General features: G+C 33.7%; 1 long non-coding RNA gene across 1 annotated transcript; it reads right to left on the reverse strand.

The window, feature by feature from the left end:
* Positions 1-11110: 11110 nt before the first annotated feature.
* Positions 11111-13163, reverse strand: LOC106109750. The gene is made up of 8 exons (XR_001226030.1): positions 13140-13163; positions 13006-13057; positions 12887-12908; positions 12459-12488; positions 12135-12170; positions 11781-11807; positions 11345-11402; positions 11111-11161 (listed from the first exon to the last, which is right to left on the reverse strand). It is a non-coding gene; the product is annotated as an uncharacterized LOC106109750 (long non-coding RNA).
* Positions 13164-13364: the final 201 nt, after the last annotated feature.

Raw genomic sequence — 13364 nt, forward strand, 5'->3', positions numbered from 1 at the left:
CCATATTCCCTAAATCAGGATTTTTTCTTTTTACATTACAAACAGACACTCTAATTTTATTATATGTATAGTCACAGGGTTATTAATTCCTAGTAATAATACATTTAATTACAGCCAGAGAGTAAATCTACTCGTAAAACTTGCAGAGCTATCAAACTAAAACCGTCGTCAAGGTGACGTCAGCTCAAAGTTTAATTCAACAACCGCGTAACTTAACGTAAACTTAACTGCCGTAAAGCACTTTATCGATCACTTACAGGGACTCCGATCGTGACATTATTATGTTATATACTGAGTTGTGACATCACAGTACTTTGAAGTGAAAGTTACCATAATAATAAAACAAATTTTTAAAGTCCTATGATTTGCTGTTAGTTTTTTTTTTTCGATTTAAAACAATACCACTCAAAAGTAGTAACGCTGTGGAATTATTTAGCCTGTAACTTTGTCTTGTTTGTTTTTTTTTAGGTTTAATACAATTTAAGCCGTTTTAAAATAAGAAAAGCACTCATGGAATCAATAGATGTTATGTGGCCTTTCAGTTCAGTGAAGTCATTAATAGCAGCCAGAATTAGATAAAAACTTTATTTTTACCTTTTAATGGTTTACTATTAACTATTGATGTTACAGTAATGTTACAATAACAATTCAGTATCATCTAATACATATAAAAGAGAGTAGAAAATGTTTCACAACAGTGTAGTTCGCTGTAAGTGATCACTTAACAACCGGTGTACCTTTCACCTTCACTATTTCAATAAAAATACGATTCTAATGAAAAGAAAATAAGCCATGTTATTTCCGTGCTGTTTCCACTTTTGTTCAGAATACAAGTGGGATATAACTCAGACGAGCGAGTCGCAAACAACTAACAAATCTTTTCACACTTCGTTGCTCTTTTCAACTAAAAAATGGCGTAACTTTGCAAACTTAACTGGCTGATAGCACAAGTTTGAATAACTAGTCTCATTTAATGTGCTCATGTTTTTTAAGTCGATTAATGTAAAAAGTAGTACATTTATTTAATTATATTACTAATGTTATAAATGCGAAAGTTTGGATGGATGGACGGTTATTAGAGTTTGTAGCCTAAACGGCTGAACGGATTTTGATTTGGTTTAGATGTAGAGCATAGTCTGGAAGAACACATAGGCTACTCACTTTTGAGTTTTTCAAATACCACGCGGACGGAGCGGCGGGCGAAAGCTAGTCGACTGATTTTCATTAGTCGTTTACATGATGCGGCGACTCCCCGCATGCAATGTAACGACTGTAACAGACGTTTCTAATACATTTTTCGGTTTGAATTTAATGTATCCGTACCTTTATACACAGGTAAGAAAATCCTTCAATTTATATCTGTTTGTGAAGCTTACAGTTTCATTTATATCAAAGGTCTTTGTCATTCTAATACTTTGTAAATAATGGAGCGGCTTTGTGAACGACATTCGTTTAATGATAAAAGGCTTGTTTTAATTTCACCCATTTCATTTATAAACGATACCCCTCAGTTAAGGGCACTGAATTATTTGTCAAATGAAGATTTATAAGTAACGAAATAATAGATTTTTTGGTATTAATGTAATTTCATTGTTTTAAGTCCAATTAATTTTACCTGATCGTTTGGAGTACATATCTCGGAAGTAAACTTCTGATCTTAGAGCGCGCGCAACTAAACTATCGCAAAACAGTTTAGTCTTGCTTTGATTCCTTTGAGCTTATGGAGGTGCGCACACTACTCGATTTTTACTTGTTCAACTAAACAGTTGAATTTGGCTTCGAAACAATCGACAATCGCAAAACATTTGTGCAATTGTTTAGTCAAAGTCGTCTGACCCAACTATAACAATCGACTGTCGCTTAGCTAAATTTGGTAATCCTATAAAATATTATAGTATCAAGATAAATCTTTATCCCTTTTTTATTTGAAGCCTTTTGAAGTGTTTATGTAACAATAGAATAAGGCAGATCTCGAGGTGTACAGCTATTGTTGCTAACGTTTCCTTTTACCTGGAGATTTGCTCTCAAATAACACTTAGCGGCCAGTATCCGAGGTAATGCCGACGTTAAACAGTTTTGCGGATACATTTATGTGAATGGCGTTGTTAAATAGAGTGCTTAGCGGTGCCCTGAGCGACATATGCAACGACACAGAGTTTAAATTTATTTAGACATGAAGATAAAGTTTTCATATGTACAAATTTGCATTAACTGTTGCTCGTAATAAATTAAATCCGGTTCCATATTTAAGAATTACATATAAAGGTATTATAACGAGTAAGAATGTTCGTTTGTTAAATAATAAATAGGTTAGCGTCGACCCTTGCTTGTCTATTTGCAGTAAATTTTAATACAGAGCGGGTCGTAAAAGCGAACATTAGAGTTCCGTTGTCGATGAGCGCGCAGCAAATTGCTTATGAATATATCAAGACATACTTCTTATGTTACACATCTAAAGAAACTAATGCAGTTATTTCTTATAGATTTAATATTAAATACTGAATATTGGTGCCTCTGAAGTTGGTGACTAGGCCATAGTCAACGCTGGTAATGCGGGTTAGTTGACTTCACACATATTTTTGAATTTCTTCGCCGATATGTGCAGACATCACGATGTTTCCCTTGACATAAGAACGTCCTGTAATTGGTCATTAACGTCAAAATGAATTACAATTTAACCTTCACGCCCACCTCAAGGTCATATAAGTTACGAGAGACAAAATCGACTGTCAGTTGTTATTTTATTCTAAACGAAATAAATTTTATTACCAATACAATGTATTTTTCCTAGATTCCAATTTTATTCTAAGCACCGATCGATGTGTAACCTTTTTGCTATAAATTTAAATATAGACGAGGCAGTAAAAACATCTCCCTGTCAAACTTCGGAAGTTGTGATATACGTTGAATTCTCTATATTATTAACACATACTATTTTATTTAGTTGATTTCTATATTTTTGTAAAAAAAAGCAAAAAGTGTTAAGATTGAATGTGGCTACAAAGGAAGAGAAAGATTGAAGAATGTATGGATGGATTGTGTGAAAGAAGTGCTTAAGAAAGGAGTGGATTCAGATATGACGGCTGATAGAGATGTATGGAAGAGCAGCACATACTGTGCCGACCCTCCGTAAGGGATAAGAGCAAGTGGATGACGATTTCTATATTTTTGTAAAGAAAAATACAAGCTTTATGCGTATCATATCGCTGACATAAGGCCGAATACTGAAACGAAATTTAAAAAATGTAACATTTTAAATGATAAGGCAACGCTTAGACTCCAAATTCCAGATTGTAAACGACGTTTTCGGAGCGATTTAAATTTCGTTTAAGTATTCGGCCGTAGCATTTGACCACAAAGCTATAACCGAAGCTTCTGTTACATTAAAAGTAATTTAAGTATTTCAATGTGCAAGAAATGTGGGACTGTGAAATATTTTTGGTTACGTACATTAAGTTTTTATTACAGTGTCTGCTTCAAGCGCTTAACGACGCGACGCAGCGCTCAGTCCGACCCAAATTCTCATAATAGGCCCCCATCATTTCAAATGAAAAGTTGTTTTCTACGGACAATACATTTTGTCGCGGAAAAGTTAATTAAAAAGCCTTTTGCGGGACTGACCCGAGGGTTAATATGTATGTATATTTTATTATAATCTGTTCTTTTTAAATCGATTCATATCGTGAGAGAAGTCATTAGATTCGTCAGTAGGAATTGTTGAATGTTAATATTATAGATTTTTTTACATCACATGAAACATTTAGCTGCATCATTCGCCAACGTCCATACCACGTTGAATACACCGGTTCTCGTCCGATCACCGAAGTTAAGCAACGTCGGGCGCGGTCAGTACTTGGATGGGTGACCGCCTGGGAACACCGCGTGATGTTGGCTTTTTGTCCATTTTTTAATTTGAATTACTGCATTTTACGCGACTAACTTCTCATTTAAAACCTTTTTTTTATAATATGTTTAATGTTTAATGTTAATTTGGCATTTTCTTTAAAAAGTAATAAAACATACTTCTCTTGATTCCTTTGAACGAAATTTTGATGTATTTATTATCTTGTTTCCCTAGGCATAAGACTGCGATCAAATTTTACGAGGTCTGTGGCGAGCGAGGGGATGAAATAAGAAATTACCAATGTCATTTCAAAAGGTCCTGTGATTTGCTATTTTTATTCGTGCTCTGACCTCTCGCTCCCAAAGGGATCAACCGCTATTTTTTCCAGCAAGCAATCAAAACTTGTCGCTATTCTATACATTTTCGGTACTAGTTGTATTTTCGTTTTGAATTTGTCAACGTCCGGTTACTGCATCTGACTACGATACTCTTATAATTCCTTAAAAAGTTCCTTAACATACGTTTCAAAATAAACTTACAATTGTTAAAAAAAAAAACAAAAAGAAAGCCTTCAAATGAACATAGAATGTACGCATTTGTAATCTTTACTGAACTTATTCTCCTGTTTTTTGTAGAATTCACAGATGAATTTGAAACAAAACCTTTGAGCAATGAATTCTTTCTACAGGACAAATGTAACATACAAAAAATCTAAATGTATTCAAAATTTACTGTTCACTTTATAATAAGAGAATATGAAGGAATTTAATATTTACAAATAAAATTTAAATAACACTTAACTTTGCAGTTGTAACAACAAATTATGCAAATGGTATTGTTATGACGTCATCGCGGGACAAAGCTCTCGTGAGAAGCTCTGAAGCTCTTGCAGCAAAAGCTCGTAATAGCTCGCGTTATAGCAGCTTTCGATTCTAATAAATACACTACATAGGGATAAAGAAACTTAAATACAAATTTTTGCTAACTAAAAAACATGTTACTTAAAACATATTTATGTACTTAAAAGTCAAACTTACAGAAATATCGATGTAAAATTTAGTCACCACAATGATTCATTTTTCTTCATTTTTGTCAAATAAGCGTCGATCCACAAGCAAGATACCTTTAAATTACGAGCCATGTTATCGTCGAATCATGAAATTTGATTCTTATCATACGGTCCATTAAATTTATTACAATGAAGACTTAATTTCAACAAACGATTGTAACGACTTTACGATTATAGTAGAGTAAAAAGTATTTTTAATAAATTACTAATTTTGAGATTAAATCAAATCAAACAATCCAATAACGGTAAGCCACCGATCCGGGGTTATTGCTACTTGAGATAGCAATAGCTGACAAAATGAGATTATATTCAATAGAGGATAATCCAAACCATTATTACAATAAAACAGATTCTTAAATTAATTATTTATTAATTCGAAATATAAGGAAAAATTGCATGTTAAAACTTTAAAACGAATAGGAAAATGTTAAATAGAAAAATCTGCGAGACGCCAACAAACTTTTCTTGTAAAACATTTTTTAAAGTTTAAACGCTTCGCTGCCTTTACATAGTGATATAACAGATTAAGGCTAACATTTTTTGATTATTTTCACTTTTCATTATATTTAATTTTAAATGTTTAGCAAGACGTTTAGTATGACTTCAAGCGCTTATAATGATTAAATTATCATTACTCTAACCGATTAATTGGTCACTAAGGGATACGCTTAGTGTACATTTAGTCTACGTTAAGGATACACTTAATGATTCTAATTGTTAGTTATTAATAGGGAAGAATTAAACATTAGTAAATTCCCTACAGTGCAAATGTATCGGGGCTTCATTTGCAATCCATGCATAAATCAGCAGTGGTTCAGAGACAATTGCATGTGTGGTGTGCGCCAGTCAGTGTCCCCTCTGCCCCCAGTGCCTCCAGTGTCCCCAGTGCCCCCCAGTGCCCCCAGCGCCCCCAGTGCCGCGCTGTATCGCTCCACCGATAAGCTTGATTAACTGCAACCGGCTATCAAACGTCCATTGTATATTGAATGACTCACTTTTTCACAGCAAACAAAAACTATTCCTAATTTCGAATTATAATTTCACAATGTTAAAAACCTATTGTTTCACAATTAACGAGAGTCAAAAATATAATTATTTCATACGCCGGGAAGGAGAAACTTTTAAAAAATACAAAAGTGTTTAAACGTTTCAATTTACACAACCCATATGTTTAAAGGAGCGTGAAATCTGCACAAATTTAACAAAAGGGAATGGTTACAGGATGGAATAAAACATAACATTCATTGTTTTGGGTTTTCATATTGTTTTCGCTTATTTTCATTAAAGCAGCCGTATTTATGATATACTTTGCCAACTTGTACACATTTTAAAATTAACGATATTTACTGACCTCTAATACAGATAAATAAAAATAATATTAACTTGTATTATTTAGTTTAATAAACAGTGGTAGTGCCCGCTTTAACATCTTAGCACGAATGGGCCGGCACGCCCGGTGTAATACCACGACCACACAGAATACGGGCGTGAAATGAAACCAATGCCGTGTTTCGTCTGATGAGTGTGGTGCCGGAGGCCTAATTTAGGTCCCTTTCTCTTTACCACCCTTTTCTTATGGGAGGATGGGAAGGGAAAGTGGATTAGACGGTGGAGGAGATGCATAGGAAGAGGAAATATCCTCTTTATGTGCGTCTCCTCCTCCGTCGGATAAGGGTAGGCGACGCATCTGCAATTGCAGATGTCTATGGGCAGTGGTAGCTTCGCCATTTTGGCGGATTCAGGTGGCCGCTTGCTCGTTTGCCATCTTATGTTATAAAAAAAAATAAACTTTTATAAGCCCTTAGTTAGCCTAATAATTAGGTAAGTAAATTGTTTTCGAAGTCAATATAAAATTCTTTCAAATGGGTGTTGATTTACAAACTATAAAAGAAATGGCTGGATAAATTCTTATCCGACTATCGCGTTTATAACTTAAATCCCTAGAATAATAACAAACAAGAAGTATTACACGATTCAAATATTATGCGTGCTCGTGGTTAGCAAGAACAAATCTGCACTCTTGGGACCTGTTTGTGTCCCGCATAGCATTACATGATGTCAATACTTAAAGTTGTGTTCTGTGCAGTGTCTCGCATTTATAGCGAGCGATCATAAAGTTTGTACATTAGTGTACATGCTATAGGGGCATCGTTTATGTCCCTCACGTGGGTCTCCTTCAGTTTTATAGCGTTCTATCAGTTTTATTGGTCGTAAGGGGCTAAGAGCTGGAATTGAAATTTCAACTCGTACGCGCTCAATATTGTATTGCCTTATAACTTTAAACGATTTATTTTATTTATTAAAAAGGAATCAATCTGTTTAAAGAATAATCATGGTTCTTCAATCCTTATTTGTATATGGGGTAGGCGCAAATGTTTACGTACTCCTTATTTTGTCATTTCAATCGCCACTAACGTCTTAACCATAACTGTTTAAGAACATGATTTAAGTTACTTCAATATCTAACAATAAGGATTTTTTATCGTTTATTATTTCGCTTCTTAAATGCAGACATTACAAGTCAATAGAATTCTTCTGCGGGCGGGGACTCCGGGGAGGGAGGTCTCCGATAGCTAGTTCCAGTGAGGTTAATGGAGCGAGCAGCCAGTCTAAGTGTTTTCCGTTTTACTTCACAAAGGCTGTCTCTAAGTATCCAACGTTAGAGTACACTTTAAAAACATTTATATTGGTTTAAACTGCAATTTGTCTTTGTCTTAAGATTCTAACTCAAGTGAATGTAATGTAAATCTTTTATGCTCTTGGGTTTTTTGTTTAAAAAGCATACTGTCATTCCTGTAGTAAATCTTTAAGATCGAGGAGAAAATTAGAAAGTTTGTTTTAAATATTTTGTATAGGAAAGTATGCAAGAGTAAAACGACTTCGAATAGACAAGATTTTAGATTCATATTACAATCTTAAATTGAATAGGATGTAAATTAACAAATAACCTAATTTGATATCGATTCCTTAGCCGTTTGCGTTAGTTCTGAAAATTGCATAGGAAGAAATAACGAATTAAATGTGGAAAGGCTCTCATGTGTAACAATAGAGCAACTGCCCGTCGTTATTGTGGACCGTTGCGTACCTCAGAATATTGAATGCTGTTCCTACGTTTACTAATAACCAAGGTATAAGTCAGCCTGCCTCAAGTACTGTCGACCCGTAATCTCTTTACGAAATATCAGCAAGCGGTCTGTCCTGAATTTTGTACAACAATCTAGCCTTAATTAATTCCAGCAAAAGGTATTTTATTATTTAAGATTGAAGCGACCTCGTGCCAAAGGTTGGGTTTAATAATATTGTTGGGTTTTCATATTTTAATATTTCTTAGTAAAAATATTATGAGATTTTTATATTACTCTTTGATATAAACGTATTATTACAAAATTTCATAACATTCTATAACCAACATTTTAATAAATTTACTATATACAACATCGCTTTATTTTAGTTATACACGTGGTATACCAAACACTCGGTTTCTTCGGTTTCCAACCCCTGAAACTTTACATATCGTTTCATTCGCTTTAATCCGTATAGCAATCGTAATATCATAGTGTTATAACACAATATCCTAGCACTATACAGATCAAACAAAGCGATGCATTGGTTACACGACTTAATCACGAGCTGTGAATAATGTGCATCTCCGCGTCGCACACCGACATGTAGATAAAGACATGAATATTCACAACACACAGCATCGTATAAACTCAGACATTAAGAAATATAGAGACTAGACATGAAAACATTTTGTCACTGGTAACTTCTTTGAGAGGTACTATGTTAGTTAAGCTTAGTACCACCTCATGTCCTTTTAATGGCATATTATGCAACATTTTACATACTTAAATAAAGATCTTAAAAAACTAAAAGTGTCACAAAATAAAACACAAACATTATAAATAATATAGTGACACCTATTGGCAATTCATTTAAACAATTAATGACTTATAGATGGCGTTAGTGGATCATGTGAATATCTCAAGTGTTAACTACGCCTACTCTATTTATTATTTGAATCTCTTTGTTAAACTGATTTATAGAACTTGTATTACAGCTTATTCTACTTGTCCTGTTGTTGACGAGACACGTTGGTTGTATTTGTAAGCGTAGATTTCCACCTTACGTATAAGATATACATTTGAGTATGATAAAATTGAAACTTATGAAGGACTATGGAGGAAATTTCTTGACCTTATTTTAGCTTGAGATTCCAGAAATACGTTTAAATTATTGTTGTTAAAACTGGCGGCAGCATCTATGTATTTAATTTTAATGAATATCAGAGTTTAACTTAATCTGGTGAGTTAGAAATCGTATAAATTTCAAAGCGTAGCTGAGCTCGCATTGTCCGCAGTTAAATAATTCGGTTCCATTTGCGGCGGACGTGGCTTGGCTCAAACTGTTAGAGCTTGTTATAGCGGACACTGAACATTGTGCGGTGAGGTTTTAAAAATCATCCGGATTTAAACAAGGTTTAATTACAAATAGACAATACCAAAAACCTTTATAATTTAACATAATTCTTATTCCTTTACGTTGAACAGAAATTGATTCTCAATTTAATTTAATTTTTTTATGTTTGATTCCTTCCTATTTCCACGTTAGAAACAGATTTTTGCACATAATTTACTACTTTAGATTCTAAATTAGTTAAATAGAACAAATTACTTCCAGATTCGGTGTGCAGTTGTTTTCGATTGTCGATTGTTTCGGAGTCAATTTAACTGTTAGTTATACAACTCAAAATCGAATAGTGTGCGCACCTCCATATAAGCATTCAAACGTACGGCTTCTCTTTTACGCAGAGTTCGGAAGAGTACCAACAGCATGATAAGAGGGCTTAGTGACAAGCCCGACTGCCCTATCATGGGGCACTGGCGGTGCGCACATATGTATGCGCGTAGCCGACATCGGGTCCCTTATATCGTTTTAATTTTAGTTTCTCCTTTTTCTTTATGTGTGTAATGTAATGTGTAATTCTTCTGTCAATGTAAATATCATATGTGTAATATTCTGTTACATAAGTTAAATAATAATAATTATTATTATAAGGTCATAGGAATCGAAAGTGAAACTAAACAGTTGTGCGATAGTTTAGTCAAAGGTGCGCGCGTTCATAAAGGCGTTTAATTTCTGTAATATTATGTGTATGAGCATCTGAATTTTGTCATTATTCTATTAAATTTCATTACCCTCGTTAAACAGATACAAATGTACTTTACTATTACATCGTATTGACAAAGCTATGGAAATGCAAACAATATTATACTGAAACGCGTCAATAAACATTTCATGAGAATGGAAACTATATCTCTTCTATAGAAGTTTTAGTATTTACATTTGAATGCGAATGCTAATAACATACTATTGTTCAATTTACATTAATTTTGAGTTAAAAAATTAATAAACTATGTGAATACACCACTGATCTCTATAAACGGACAGGCTATAAATTGCGGTATTAGTGTTTTATACTTTTCAGCAAAAGTACGAACAGTCCAACTAAAAATTCTCAATACATCAAGTGCATTTAAATGGGAACGAAACAAAAGCAATCCAAATCGCCTATCCATTTATAGAGTTCAGTGGAATACGGTCAGTTTCACTCTGAAGTTTCTAATCACTCGTTGCTAATGGATGTTTTATTTATATTCGTTAATAACAAACAATCCACCAAAATGGCGAAGCGACCGCCCATAGTCATCCGCGATCGCAGATGCGATACCTACCCTTATCCGATGGAGGAGGAGACGCACATAAAGAGGATATTGCCCCTTCCTATTCATCTCCTCCACCGTCACATCCACATTAATTAATGGTAATTATTCATCTTACTAATATTATAAATGTGAAAGTTTAGATGGATGGATGGATGGATGGATGTTTGTTAGCGTTTGTAACCTAAACGGCTGAACGGATCTCCATGAAATTTGGCACAGGTTTAGAGCATAGTCTGGAAGAACACATAGGCTACTTTTTAACCCGGGAATAGTTACGGTTCCCGTGGGATTCATTAATTTATAAATAAAAATGACTTTTACTTGATATTTTTTTAAGTTTATGGGAATTTATGAGCCTCTTTTTTGACAATTTATTAGTCATTTAATAACAGAATTCTACTAAATAGTTATTGGGAAGTAAAAAAAAACAATTAATTTTATTTCATAAAACAAAAATGTCAAATATGTTTTGTTTATTTATAAGTAAAGTAAGACGATAGACTTTCTTAAAAACACATGGACCTGTAACAAAAGAAGTCATTGTTAATTTTAAAATCTCTAAACCCAAGTAATTCTTTTTACATTTAAACGATTAATTATTTTTGACTACACATTTTTATCGTTTTAAATTAATCGATGTTTATTGTCATTTACACGTTTATTTCGAAGCTATCAGATAGATACAAAAACATTTCCATCCCTTACCACTTCAGTTTATACTAAGGCGCTGTTCCGGGAATTTGTCCAAGAGATCGAACAGTGTCTGAAAGCAAAAAAGTATAATAAAATTACATTTTTTCACCTAGCTGTATATTTAAAGCGGGCGCACACCTTTGACTATATAGCACAGCAATTGTGGGATTGTCAATCGATTCGCAGCCAATTCAACTGTTTAGTTGCACAACTAAAAATCGAGTAGTGCGCACCTCCATATAAGCTCATAGAAATCAATGTGCGACTAAACAGTTGTGCGATAGTTTATAGAAAGGTGTGCGCGAGCTCTTAAGTTTGATATACAGCACCGATATAAGTCTGAAGTAATTGTTACAGAGTTAAATCATAAAGTTTAACATTTATATTGCTTCTCAATAAGCAACTGAAGTAAACGGAACGAATAAAATTACAATGAAAACACACTCACCACCAGCATTAACACCGGGAATAGTTCCTACGAAAACAAGAAAATGTTAAAGATAGAAAAGATTGTACGTGGCCCCCTTTTTATCATTTTTGGGAACCAAGAAGTGTAACTTGCGCGTTCTATCTGACGAGTATTTGCAGCCTTATATTTCTTTCTCTTCCTGTATCATAAGAAAGATGGGAAGGAGAAGTAAATTTAGCGAAGGAGATGACGCATAGAAAGGAATAAAAATTCTCTTTGCGTCTCCTCGATGCAATCTGCAAATGTGAATTATAACCTATATGGTCGTTCCCCTGTTTTAGCGGACGGTAGCTTGTTTACTACCTCATAATAAAAACATATAATAACAATTACCTGGAGGAATTGCTGCATCGACGACGTCCCCCGCACCTGGGAAATGTTTAATACAAGCGGTGTAAATACTTTCCTAGAAACTTGTTGTCCCTGACGCAATGGAACCCACAATAGTACACTATAACATTTGTAACATTTCTAATGAATAGTATTGCTAAGTATTTGTTTTAACTAGCTTTTGCTAACTAAACTCTGCATCTTTACTAAATTTCACGGACTTTCAGCCGTTTAGGTAACAACACTAACGGAAGTCCGTCCATCTGTACTTTACGAAAGCTTTTATAATATCCGTAAAAACATTATTAAAATAAATGAGTTACTTACCTTGTACCGTGTTATTCACGAGTCCAAGTACTACGAGAAAATAATACTATGTTATTAATTGAACATAAAAAGTATTTACTTAAAACTATTATAATAAAGAGTAAACACATACTTCTTTGTTGCCTAAGATGTCATCAATTACAGCATATTTTTAAATAATTTTTTTTTATTAATAAAAAGCCCTACACTTACATCACGCTTTAGGTTGTATGTTTTAACTTAGGGGGTAAATATTTTGGATAAAAACCCTAATGTGGGAAAGAGGCCATAAGTTGCTGCTAACATCAAGGAAAATCCAGATTGCCATAGTTTGTCATCATGTCATGTAATTTTGACATTTGCAATTGATAATTTGACAAGTTTTTTTATAATTTTATGCGGACAAAGCCGCTCGGGAACAGCTAGTTTAAAATAAATGACATACATACCAGCACCGGCGACTTGGGCGTACTGGAATAAAAAAATACAACGATTGGTATACGGAGCAAGGAACTAAAGGCTAAGTATTTCTACATAATATACAAGTAACTAAAATGGTTTGACTCACACTCTCATTGATAATAGAAGAAAGCAGAATTGCTATTATAACAGTCTTCATCCTGGCAAAAAAATTAAACAAAATTTAATTCGCCATCATCAAATCAAACATCGCAAAAATAATAAAATAAAATGTGCATATACCTTACTAATTTCACTGCCAATTTTGAATACAAACTGGATAATTCAATATATATACACACGTTTTTATACTTTATATATCGTTGTTATCATTAAAAATAACAAACAATAATAATTAAGTGAAAAATGATAATGAACCTTAATTAACGTTATATTTTAAGGTTTTGCCCAACGGATAGAAAGGAAAGGTTTTCAGTTGTTTTTTTATATAATAAAAGGTGGCAAACG

This window comes from Papilio polytes, unplaced genomic scaffold, assembly GCF_000836215.1.
Source record: "Papilio polytes unplaced genomic scaffold, Ppol_1.0 DF821067.1, whole genome shotgun sequence".
NCBI classification, from domain to species: domain Eukaryota; kingdom Metazoa; phylum Arthropoda; class Insecta; order Lepidoptera; family Papilionidae; genus Papilio; species Papilio polytes.